At 44.7% G+C, this 12080-nt stretch overlaps 2 non-coding genes across 2 annotated transcripts; one reads left to right on the top strand and one right to left on the bottom strand.

Moving 5' to 3' along the window:
• The first annotated feature begins 2406 nt into the window (after positions 1–2406).
• On the top strand, positions 2407–2479 carry trnaf-gaa. Its single transcript has one exon. It is a non-coding gene; the product is annotated as a tRNA-Phe (tRNA).
• Positions 2480–3545: 1066 nt separating this feature from the next.
• Positions 3546–3619, bottom strand: trnai-uau. Its single transcript has one exon. It is a non-coding gene; the product is annotated as a tRNA-Ile (tRNA).
• Between the last annotated feature and the right edge of the window lie 8461 nt (positions 3620–12080).

Below are 12080 nucleotides of genomic sequence, written 5' to 3'. Positions count from 1 at the left end.
AGCTCCACCCATACTGTATCCACATCCTCATTGCTGACTTAAGATCCTTCCTCTTTTCTGTTTTTATCTCATCCTTTATTAACAGGGCTCCCCGCCTCCTCACACCTTGTTTCCCATTGGCCATCTTTATATACCTCAGGTACCCTGGAATGTTTAGCTCCCAACCTGGTCTCCCTGTAATCACATTTCAGTAATGGCTACTAGATCGTACCCATTTATCTCTATTTGTGCCATTAATTCATTTATCTTGTTATGTATTCTCCATGCATTCAGGTATAGTAGCTTTAATTTTTTACTATTTCCCCTACTCATTAATGTCCTATTTTCTTTGTTAAACTCTTTATCCCTACTTTACAACTCTGTTCTTCATCTCCCAAGTCGCTGCTTTGCTTTACAGCCTTGACGTTTCTTATTTGTTTTGTGAGTTTACATTTAACTGTAACCCTCCCTCCCACCTTTATTAGTTTAATGCTCTATCAACCTCCCTAATTATTCATTTTGCCAGGACACTGGTCCCAGCCCACTTTAAGTGGAACCCATCCCGATGGAAGAGCTCCCTCCTTCCCCAATACTGGTGCCAGTGGTCCATAAAATGAAACTCTGCCTCCCACACCTGCTTACAGTTCCGGTCAATGGACATAATTTATCTGCCAAACCCTTAAGGTGTTGGAGAGGACAGCAACAAGCATGATCCACAATGTTGACGGAATGAGAGCAATGATTAGACAAGCTAGGGTTGTTCTGTATTGAGAGAAAACAACATCTGAGCTTCAGAGAGTTATATCAAATGTTAAATGGCATCGAAAAGGTATGACCAGATTAGTAACTTAGGATCTGGCAAGACAATAAAGCAAGACGACATATCTTTAGAGCTGTGAAATGTAATTTCAGAACAGATTCCAAGAAGTGTTTCACTATGCAGAGGGCAATCAGAAACTTGAGCAGGCACCAGGAAATATGGTAGAGACCAGGACACTGGACTAAGCAGGTTGATACAGTGATAGATGATGGTGAGCTATGTGTTTCAAATTAATGAGATCAGATGGGCCCAAAAGTCTTCTTGTGGTCTTGGTTATCCCCGGTTGGTCCTGAAAATAGGGATTTCAGTTATCAGGAGAGGCTAGAGCAGCTGGGATTATTCCCATTGGAGCTACGAAGGTTAAGAGGAGACTTAACAGATGTTTTCAAAATTATGAGGGGATTCGATAGGGCGAAAAAGGGAAAGACTATTTCCACTGGCGGTTGGGTCAGTAACTCAAGGTCACTGATTTAAAATATTTGTTACAAGAAACAAAGGGGAGGTGAGGAGACTTTTTTTACACAGCGAGTTGTTGGTCTCTGGAATGCATTGCCTGAAATGGTGGTGGAAGCCAATTTGATAACAACTATTAAGAGAGAAGTAGATAATTATTTGGGGAGGAAAAGTTTGCAGGCCTATGGGGAGAGTGAGCGGGGGAGAGGGATTGATTTAGATTTAGATTTTGAGGCTGTTTTCAAAACCCGCCTGAAAGATTACATTCTTTGCTTCCAAACATCTGTGATGAATCCCTTTAAGACATCCCGCAAACCTGAAAGGGCCAGATATAACTGTAAGCTGTTGTCAGTATAGTGTTCTTATCAAGTCCCCAAAAGAAGCGACCAGATGATAAAAAAAAATTTCTTTAGAAAACAAAATTTGGGCGTTTTTCGAAATCAAGAGAATTTACAATGGAATTGAAAAGATACAACCAGATTAGTATTTTAGGATGTAAGAATACACAAAGCAATGAATTTGGTCACTTAATCCATTATGTTTGTGGAACGCTGCTGTGCGCAATTCGTTGTCACGTTTCACCTACAAAATATACAGTCAATTCTGTGAAGGGTTTTGAGATGTCTCGAAAACATGATAAGGTGCCATATCAAATGCAAGGATTATTATTATATAATGCAGTAAAGAAAGATGACATATGTTTACAGCTGTAAAGTGCAATTTCAGGACAGATATTTGGAAGCTTTTCTCTATGCAGAGGGTAATCAAAGACTTGAACAGACTGTCAGGAAAGGTGGTAGAGACCAGGACACCAGACTAGATTTCAAAGCTGTTTGATGCAAAGATAGGCGACGGTGTTCTGGAGGGATGAAATCGGATGGGCCCAAAGGGCTTCTTTATCCAAACTAACCTTGTGATCTTGGTCATTCTAAATCTGTGTTCAAGGACGACATTCTGAGCTCCGAAGCATCTGTGATGAATCCCTTTGAAGGAGTTCATTTCAATCTGCAAGAATCGCATATAAGTGCATTTTTGTCAGTATAGAGTTGTTATAAAGTCCCCAAGAGGAGCGACCAGAAACTAAAAGGAGTTTCTTTGGAAAACAAAGTTTGTGCAGTTTTTGAAAACAAGAGGAAATACTCAATTTTACAAGAGCTGAAATAGCTCAGCTGGAAAAGCGTTAGACTGAAGGTTTAAAGGTCCCTGGTTCAATCCCGGGTTTCAGCTTTTTTTTCCTTCAGTTTGACTTTAACTCACAGCCTAAGTAAGTCCTGTCATGAGAGCCTTTGGCCATTTGGGATATATAACGTTGTGACTCTTCTGAGTATTTCTTCATTTAAATCATGTGCGCAGAATTGTTATTTCTAGACATTGAGTCTTCAAATGAATATGATAATATTGGGTTTGAGCCACAGGCTCCATGGTGTAATGGTGTTGCTCAACTGCCTAAAACACACCAACTTAACAAGCCGATGTACAACTGTATTTTTCTGATTTTATCTGATGTGTTCACCTGCTTTGTTCACTTGAGTCTCAAAGAATAATGGTGTCTGACTCCAGGTTAAGGTGTTGTGTGTTACATATGGGCAGCAGAACCGTGAGCACCCATGGATGTACAACAGACATCAAAACAAAATAACAAACCTGCATACTGGAAATAACAAGAGGTAGTCATCAAACAAAAATATATCACAGTAATTTCACCTTAATTCAGAATAGTTTTCCTATCTGCAATCACAAGAAATTTCAAGCCTCAAGCCTGCTGGGGAAGTAGAGCTTCAATCTCTTAAAATAAATTATTAATTACAGATGTCACGGCTTTAAAAATGAGGCAGAATTTTATCAATACATCAATACCCATCCTGTATCTATCATCCACAGTAAATCAATTGCACGAGCTGTAAATCGTATTCTTCGATGATATCAATATCTTTCTAGCATGCAACCAAGGAACAAAACTAATTAATCCTTGCATTTGGTATAGAGCCTTCAACAAGGGTCCAAAGAGCTTTACAGAATATATTATAACATGGAGTGACTGCCTTTTGTGAGCGAACTGAGCAGGCAAGTTGCGCGCTGCAGTGTCCCACCAACAACACAAATGTCCACCTGAACAGGCAGCCATGGCCTTGGTTTAACATCTCAGCCAATCTAGCAAACTTCAGCATTGCAGAGGGCTGAAGCTCATCTCCAAGGTTAACAATTGCATTACAAAAAATCCCTGAAGATTAACAAATTGCTGAAGACACATTTCCAAATTATGGAGTTATTGTTTTGAAAGATTCAGCAGAAGAGGCACCGCTGGGATTTAAACCCAGGATCTCCTGTTTATAAGACAAGCGCTTTCAGCAACTAAGCCACAGTACCATGGATTACACAACTGTCATCTTATCTTCAGGGAAAGAAAATGTCCTGCAGTGTTATCAATTACATTTGATGACAACGTTTTCCACTTAGGCAGACATCTCAAAAAGATTATTGTGGTCTGCTTTAAAGAGTAGTGACTATATTTTAAGGGGAAATGTTTAATTCAATTCGAATTCGACATTTCAATCAATTCCAATATTGCAATCCACAAACATGTTGAGCTCATCCCAACCTGCAATAACCTGTCGGAGCCACAGAATTCCAGAGCCACAAAGTCTGTGATTGTCGGTGAATTGGCAGCTTTGCTGGTCGCCTGCAATATTTTAGTTTTGTGAAAATAAATGTGATCATCCCCCCAAGATCTAAACATAGAAACATAGAAATCTACAAGGCATTCATCCCATCAAGCCCGTGTCTATCCTTTGAGACAATCTTCAGCCGTGAAATGAGATTGCATGACATGCTCCCTCTGGGGGATGTCATCCGTAGACATGGGGTACATTTCCACATGTATGTGGATGACACCCAACTCTATTTTTCTACCTCTCTTTGTGACCCCCAGTCCCCTGATGTTCTGCCTGTCAGATCTCAGGGGCTGGATGAGCGCAAACTTCCTTCAGCTGAACGTTGACAAGACGGAAGCCATACTCTTTGGCTCTCATCAACATCTAAAATCTCACGGTTCTCACCTACCCGACCTCCCCTTAAAACTCTCCGAACCCATATGCAACCTAGGCATCAGGTTCGACTTCCAATTATCCTTCCTCCCCCACATCCGGTCCCTCACCAGCACCGCCTTCTTCCACCTCCGAGGCATTGCCCATCTCTGCCAATACCTCTACCCAAAAGCTGCTGAAACCCTGGTCCAGGCCTTTGTCACCTCTCGGCTGGACGACTCTAACGCCCTCCTCACCGGTCTCCCATCCACTACCATCCATAAAATCCAGATCATTCAAAATTCTGCCGCCCGCATTCTCACCCGCACCAAACTCCCCGATTCCCCCCAGTCCTGGCCAGACTGCACTGGCTCCTGTCCCAGAGAGGATCCACTTCATGATCCTCATCCTTGTCTTGAAATCCCTCCACTCCTCTGCACCCCCCGACCTCTCTGACCTCCTCTCTCCTCAAAACAGTGCCCTTTGCCTATGTTCCTCTGGGTCTGGCCTCCTCCTTGACTCCCGAATCCTCCGGTATATAGCGGTGTGAATATCACATTTCAAATTAGTTAAAATTAGGAGTCAAACTTTCAGTCGAACCTACAAATGAGAGTATGGAGGACGTATTTAGGAATCATCTCCCTGTTTGTTTGTTTGCCAGTCAGGGCAGTTTAGTGCCTGTATGTCACGCAGATCCAGAGAGATCTCTTGTTGATGAGGAAGCAAATCCTAAAATAAATGGTGATGAAATTTGGTCAAAAAAAATGTTGTAATTGGGTTTAGTGAAACATTAGCATTGAAACAGATGAAAAATCTGAAAAAATACTGAGCCTTTTTCTAAACCTCTGATTTAACTGTGAGATAAAGCAATTTAAAATTTATCAAGTATAACATTTTACTTAAGGCAATGGAATCACACATTTGCTCAGTTTGAAACATGACACCTCTCATACCAGACGAGAACACGATAACTACCAAAGAACTTTCTGGTAGATAAAATACAATGCAGATTTATACGTATATAGCGCTTTTCACATTGGAAGGCTTTAATGATAATAATAATCCTTGCATTTGATATAGCGCTTTTCACGTCGGGAGGACGTCCCAAAGCGCTTCACAGAACACACTGTAAAGTGAATTGACTGTATATTTGTGGGCGAACGCGGCAGCCAATTGCACACAGAAATGTCCCACAAACAGTTGTGGATTGAAAATGACCAATTTATTATTGTTTTTGGTTTTGGAGGGAATATTATTAGGCTCTGTGTGGAGTAAGGAAACTTGCCCAAGGTTTCGCCCTCTGCCTGGAATTGAACTCAGGTCTCTCACTTGCAAAGCTACAGGACTTCAAACATGATTGCAAAATTTTCTGTGTCTTGACAAATACTGAGTTGCTGGATTGTTTGTGTAAACAAAAGAACTAGTGGGGTTGCCAACACAATTTGATCACTGGGTTCAAAGTCCAGAGTGATGACGATAACACCACAGAAATACAGTTACCTATAAAATCAAAGTTACAATTGTACAGGTCATTTCAAGAACATGACTTTGGGGTGAAGTTGTGTGATGTTTTATCAGCTGAGCGAGACTGACAATAGTCAGCGTTTGTCCAGTCCGATTTTATGTCAGTATTAATAATGTGTTTATAATGTGGTCAAAGACAAGTTCTCATCATCAACAGTATTTAATGTTAAACAATGTTATTTATTTTCTTGCTACAAGCTACGTGGGCGTGTTTGCCTTCGGGCAGTGAATCTGGAACTTTGTGCATGCGAGACAGGCATGACTATGGTTTCCAGACTGAAACAAACACCTGCTCACAATTGATAAGGAAATAATCGCTCTCAGTGAACAACCGAAACATAATCAAACGAGAAACTGGGAAAAAACAGCTTGAAACATTGCACCAAACGTGGCGCTGGAACCCAAAACCCTGTTATTAAAGCCTGGGAGCTCTACCGACAGAGGCAGCCCAGCTGTTCATGCTGATTATTTGTGGCTCATGGCTCTGCTGTTGAGCTTTGCAGTTATTTGGGTCTCTGGGCATACAAATCCAGAGAGAGATTTTCTAATGAAGGTTGAATATTGTAAATCAGTAATTAGTGCTCTCTCTGACATATGATATAGGTGATAAAAGGGCTGAGACCCTACAGGCAGAATATCAAAAGTTTGGGAGTGCATGTGTGTAAATGCACAGAGAGTGACCAGTAAGATTGGTGACCTGTGGCTCAAGTTGCCACATGGGGCTATGATGCAGTGGCAATTACAGAGATTTGGCTCAAGCAAGGAAAGGAATGGGAGCTCAATATTCCTGGCTACAACCTATTCAGGAGGGACCGGGAAGGGAAAAAAGGAGAAGGGGTGGCAATACTCATCAGGGACTCGCATGGTCCTGGAAAAGGACGATGTGTTTGAGGGTCCAAAAACTGAATCTATTTGGTTAGAGTTACGGAGCCGAAAAAGAGCTGTTACTCTGTTAGGTATTTACGATAGATCTCCTGATAGTGGGAAGGAGATAGATGAGCAAATCTGCAGCAGATTTCGGAGAGATGCAAAACCAATAGAGTAGTGATAATGGGGGATTTCAATTATCCTCACACTGACTGGGAGACACACAGAGTAAAGGGCAAGGAAGGGGAGGAATTCCTGAAATGTGTGCAGGAGAACATTCTGGATCAGCATGTTTCCAGCTCAACAAGGAAGGAAGCAGTGCTGGATTTAGTTCTGGGAAATGAAGTGCGGCAAGTGGAGCAGGTTTCAGTAGGAGAGCATCTGGATAACAGTGATCACAATGACATTAGGTTTAGAACAGTTATGGTAAAGGACAACAATCAATCAAAGGTAAAGACCTTCAACTGGAAGCGGGATAATTTCAGTGAGCTAAAAAGGGACCTGGCCAACATAGATTGGAAATACACTGATACACTGCTGTCCCCACAAGAGGCTTCCACGCTCTCGATAGCTAATGTTGAGCACCGATTAGAGACTGGTACTCTTTTATGTTTCCTGCTAATCTTTTCTCATACAATCTCTTCGCTCTTCTTATTTGCCTTTTCACTTCTCCTCTGTACTTCTTATATTCTCTTAGATTATCCTGTATGTTTTGGACCTGTCATTTAACATAAGCCTCTTTTTTCTGTTTTATTTTAACCCCATTTCCTTAGTCATCCAGGGAGGTGTGATTGTCCTACCTTTCCCCTTTGTGGAAATGTATTTGCTCTGTCCCCAAACTATCACCTCCTTGAAGGCTTCCCATTGTTCATTTGCTGTCTTACCTGACAATCTTTCTTTCTAAATAGATATATTCCCACAAAAGGGAAATATGCGACAACCAAGCCAGCCTGGATGACCAGAGATATTCTGTCTTGGATGAAAAAGAAGAAGACGGCGTACGACAATTGGAAGACGCAAGATACTGAGGATAGCAAAGCGCATTATAGAGAATGCAGGAGTGATCTTAAAAGAGCGATAAGACAGGCTAAAAGATCGCATGAGAAGAGGTCAGCGGGTAACATAAAGGGGAATCCTAAAATATTTTATAAGCACATAAAGGAAAAAAGGTTAGTTAAAGGTAGGGTGGGGCCAATCAAAGGCAATGACGGCCATCTTGTTGTGGCGGCAGAGGGATGGCTGATGTACTAAACGAGTACTTTGCATCTGTCTTCACAACGGAAACGGATGCCCCAAATGCCGCAGGTGAGAGGGTAGAGGACATAGATCAGATTATTATAGACAGAGAGGAAGTTCTGAAAAGATTGACTCGGCTCAAAATTGATAAGTCACCGGGACCAGATGGGTTTCACCCAAGGTTGCTGTGGGAGATACAGGTTCAAATAGCGGAGGCTTTGGCCATTATATTTCAATCGTCATTGGACACAGGAGTGGTGCCAAGAGCCTGGAGAGTGGCTAATGTTACTCCACTCTACAAAAAGGGGCAGAAAGACAACCCCAGAAATTATAGGCCAGTCAGCCTAACTTCGGTAATAGGAAAGCTCCGGGACAGAATAAATCTCTACTTAGAGGAACACGAGGTAATTAGAGACCCCCAACATGGATTTGTTAAAGGCAAATCTTGCCTAACAAATCTAATAGAATTTTTTGAAGAGGTGACTGTGAGGGTTGATGAGGGAAATGCGGTGGACATTATTTACATGGATTTCAAAAAGGCTTTTGACACAGTACCGCATAAGAGATTAATACAAAAATTAGAGGCCCACGGTATTAAGGGGACAGTAGCCGTTTGGATTAGGAACTGACTGAGTGACAGAAAGCAGAGGGTGGTGGTTAATGGGTGTTTCTTGCAATGGAAGGAGGTGTCCCCCAGGGATCGGTATTGGGACCACTGCTCTTTCTAATATATATTAATGATCTGGACTTGGCCATAGAGAGCACTATTTCCAAGTTTGCAGATGATACCAAGTTAGGTCGGGTTGTAAATAGTGAAGAAGATTGTGACGGACTGCAGGCAGACATACACAGAATGGTGGAATGGGCTGACATGTGGCAGATGGATTTCAATGTGGATAAGTGTGAGGTGATACACTTAGGGAGAAAGAATGATAGGAGGCAATATAGACTTGGAGCTCAATCTTAAGGGGAGTGAACGTACAGAGAGATCTGGACGTTCAAGTAAGTGAATCATTAAAGGTAGTGGGGCAGGTAGATAGGGCAGTAAAAAGGGCATTAGGTGTACTGAGCTTCATTAGTAGGGCATAGAGTATAAGAGTAGGGGTTATGGTTAATCTATACAAAACACTGGTTAGGCATCAGCGGGAGTACTGCGTCCAGTTCTGGGCACCTCACCTCAGGAAGGACATTAAGGCACTGGAAAGGGTGCAGAGGAGATTCACGAGAATGATACCAGGAATGGGGAACCTTAGCTATGAGGACAGTGGAGAAGTTAGGACTTTTCCCATTAGAGCAGAGAAGGTTACGCGGAGACCTGATAGAGGTCTTCAAGATCATGAAAGGTTTCGACAGGCGAGATAGGGAAAAGCTGTTTCCGTTGGTAGGTGTGTCTGTGACCCGCGGTCACAGTCTGAAGATATCTACCAAAAGACGCAGAGGAGAGGTTAGAAGACATGTTTTCACTCAGCGAGTTGTTGGAATTTGGAATGATCCGCCCGAAAGGGCAGTGAAGTCCGATTCGATAACAGCTTTTAAGAGAGAACTGGACAGGTATCTGGAGAAGACGGGTTTGTGGGGATATGGGGAGAAAGCTGGTGATTGGGGTCAGTGAAAGTGACGCTCCGTCAAAGAGCCGCACAGACTCGATGGGCCGAATGGCCTCCTTCTGTACCATAACATTCTATGATTCTATGGAAGGAAGAATGAGGAGAGGAACTATCAGCTTTATGGTAATATTAAAGGGGTCAAATGAACAGAGAGACCTGAGGGTCCACATAAAGAAATCTCTGAAGGTGACAGAAAAGGAACATACAGCTCTCCTGTCAATCACTGGTAACCAGGGAGACAGTGGGCGTGTCCCTCTTTCCTGTCAATCACTGGTTTCCAGGAGACAGTGGGCGTGTCCCTCTCTCCTGTCAATCATTGGTTACCAGGGAGTTAGTGGGCGTGTCCCTCTCCCCTGTCAATCACTGGTTACCAGGGAGTTAGTGGGCGTGTCCCTCTCTCCTGTCAATCACTGGTTACCAGAAGGCAGTGGGCGTGTTCCTCTCTCCTGCCAATCACTGGTTACCAGGAGTCAGTGGGCGTGTCCCTCTCTCCTGTCAATCACCGGTTACCATGAGACAGTGGGTGTGTCCCTCTCCCTGTCAATCACGGGTCACCAGGAGACAATGGGCGTATCCCTCTCTCCTGTCAATCACTGGTAAACAGGAGACAGTGGGCGTGTCCCTCTCTCCTGTCAATCACTGGTTTCCAGGAGTCAGTGGGCGTGTCCCTCTCTCCTGTCAATCACTGGTTACCAGAAGGCAGTGGGCGTGTCCCTCTCTCCTGCCAATCACTGGTTACCAGGAGACAGTGGGCGTGTCCCTCTCCCCTGTCAATCACTGGTTACCAGGAGACAGTGGGCGTGTTCCTCTCTCCTATCAATCAAGGGTTACCAGGAGACAGTGGGCGTGTCCCTCTCTCCTGTCAATCACTGGTTACCATGAGATAGTGGGCGTGTCCCTCTCCCTGTCAATCACGGGTCACCAGGAGACAATGGGCGTATCCCTCTCTCCTGTCAATCACTGGTAAACAGGAGACAGTGGGCGTATCCCTCTCTCCTGTCAATCATTGGTTACCAGAAGGCAGTGGGCGTGTCCCTCTCTCCTGCCAATCACTGGTTACCAGGAGTCAGTGGGCGTGTTCCTCTCTCCTGTCAATCACTGGTTACCAGTAGACAGTGGTCGTTCCCTCTCTCCTGTCAATCACTGGTTACCAGGAGACAGTGGGCGTGTCCCTCACTCCTGTGAATCACTTGTTACCAGGAGACAGTGGGCGTGTCCCTCTCTCCTGTCAATCACTGGTTACCAGGAGACAGTGGGCGTGTCCCTCTCTCCTGTCAATCACTGGTTACCAATAGACAGTGGTCGTTCCCTCTCCCCTGTCAATCACTGGTTACCAGGGAGTTAGTGGGCGTGTCCCTCTCTCCTGTCAATCACTGGTTACCAGAAGGCAGTGGGCGTGTTCCTCTCTCCTGCCAATCACTGGTTACCAGGAGTCAGTGGGCGTGTCCCTCTCTCCTGTCAATCACCGGTTACCATGAGACAGTGGGTGTGTCCCTCTCCCTGTCAATCACGGGTCACCAGGAGACAATGGGCGTATCCCTCTCTCCTGTCAATCACTGGTAAACAGGAGACAGTGGGCGTGTCCCTCTCTCCTGTCAATCACTGGTTTCCAGGAGTCAGTGGGCGTGTCCCTCTCTCCTGTCAATCACTGGTTACCAGAAGACAGTGGGCGTGTCCCTCTCTCCTGTCAATCACTGGTTACCAGGAGACAGTGGGCGTGTCCCTCTCCCCTGTCAATCACTGGTTACCAGGAGACAGTGGGCGTGTTCCTCTCTCCTATCAATCAAGGGTTACCAGGAGACAGTGGGCGTGTCCCTCTCTCCTGTCAATCACTGGTTACCATGAGATAGTGGGCGTGTCCCTCTCCCTGTCAATCACGGGTCACCAGGAGACAATGGGCGTATCCCTCTCTCCTGTCAATCACTGGTAAACAGGAGACAGTGGGCGTATCCCTCTCTCCTGTCAATCATTGGTTACCAGAAGGCAGTGGGCGTGTCCCTCTCTCCTGCCAATCACTGGTTACCAGGAGTCAGTGGGCGTGTTCCTCTCTCCTGTCAATCACTGGTTACCAGTAGACAGTGGTCGTTCCCTCTCTCCTGTCAATCACTGGTTACCAGGAGACAGTGGGCGTGTCCCTCACTCCTGTGAATCACTTGTTACCAGGAGACAGTGGGCGTGTCCCTCTCTCCTGTCAATCACTGGTTACCAGGAGACAGTGGGCGTGTCCCTCTCTCCTGTCAATCACTGGTTACCAATAGACAGTGGTCGTTCCCTCTCTCCTGTCAATCACTGGTTACCAGGAGACAGTGGGCGTGTCCCTCTCCCCTGTCAATCACGGGTTACCAGGAGACAGTAGGCGTGTCCCTCTCTCCTACCAATCATTGGTTACCAGGAGACAGTGGGCGTGTCCCTCTCTCCTGTCAATCAATGGTCATCAACAGACAGTGGGCGTATCCCACTCTCCTGTCAATCACTGGTTACCATCAGACAATGGGCGTGTACAATCTCTCCTGTCAATCACTGGTTACCAAGAGACAGTGCGCGTGTCCCTCTCTCCTATCAATCAAGGGT

Source organism: Callorhinchus milii, unplaced genomic scaffold, assembly GCF_018977255.1.
Source record: "Callorhinchus milii isolate IMCB2004 unplaced genomic scaffold, IMCB_Cmil_1.0 Scaffold15, whole genome shotgun sequence".
In the NCBI taxonomy this organism is placed as follows: domain Eukaryota; kingdom Metazoa; phylum Chordata; class Chondrichthyes; order Chimaeriformes; family Callorhinchidae; genus Callorhinchus; species Callorhinchus milii.
Note: the sequence above shows the minus strand (reverse complement) of the source record. Positions and strands in the feature narration are given on the sequence as shown.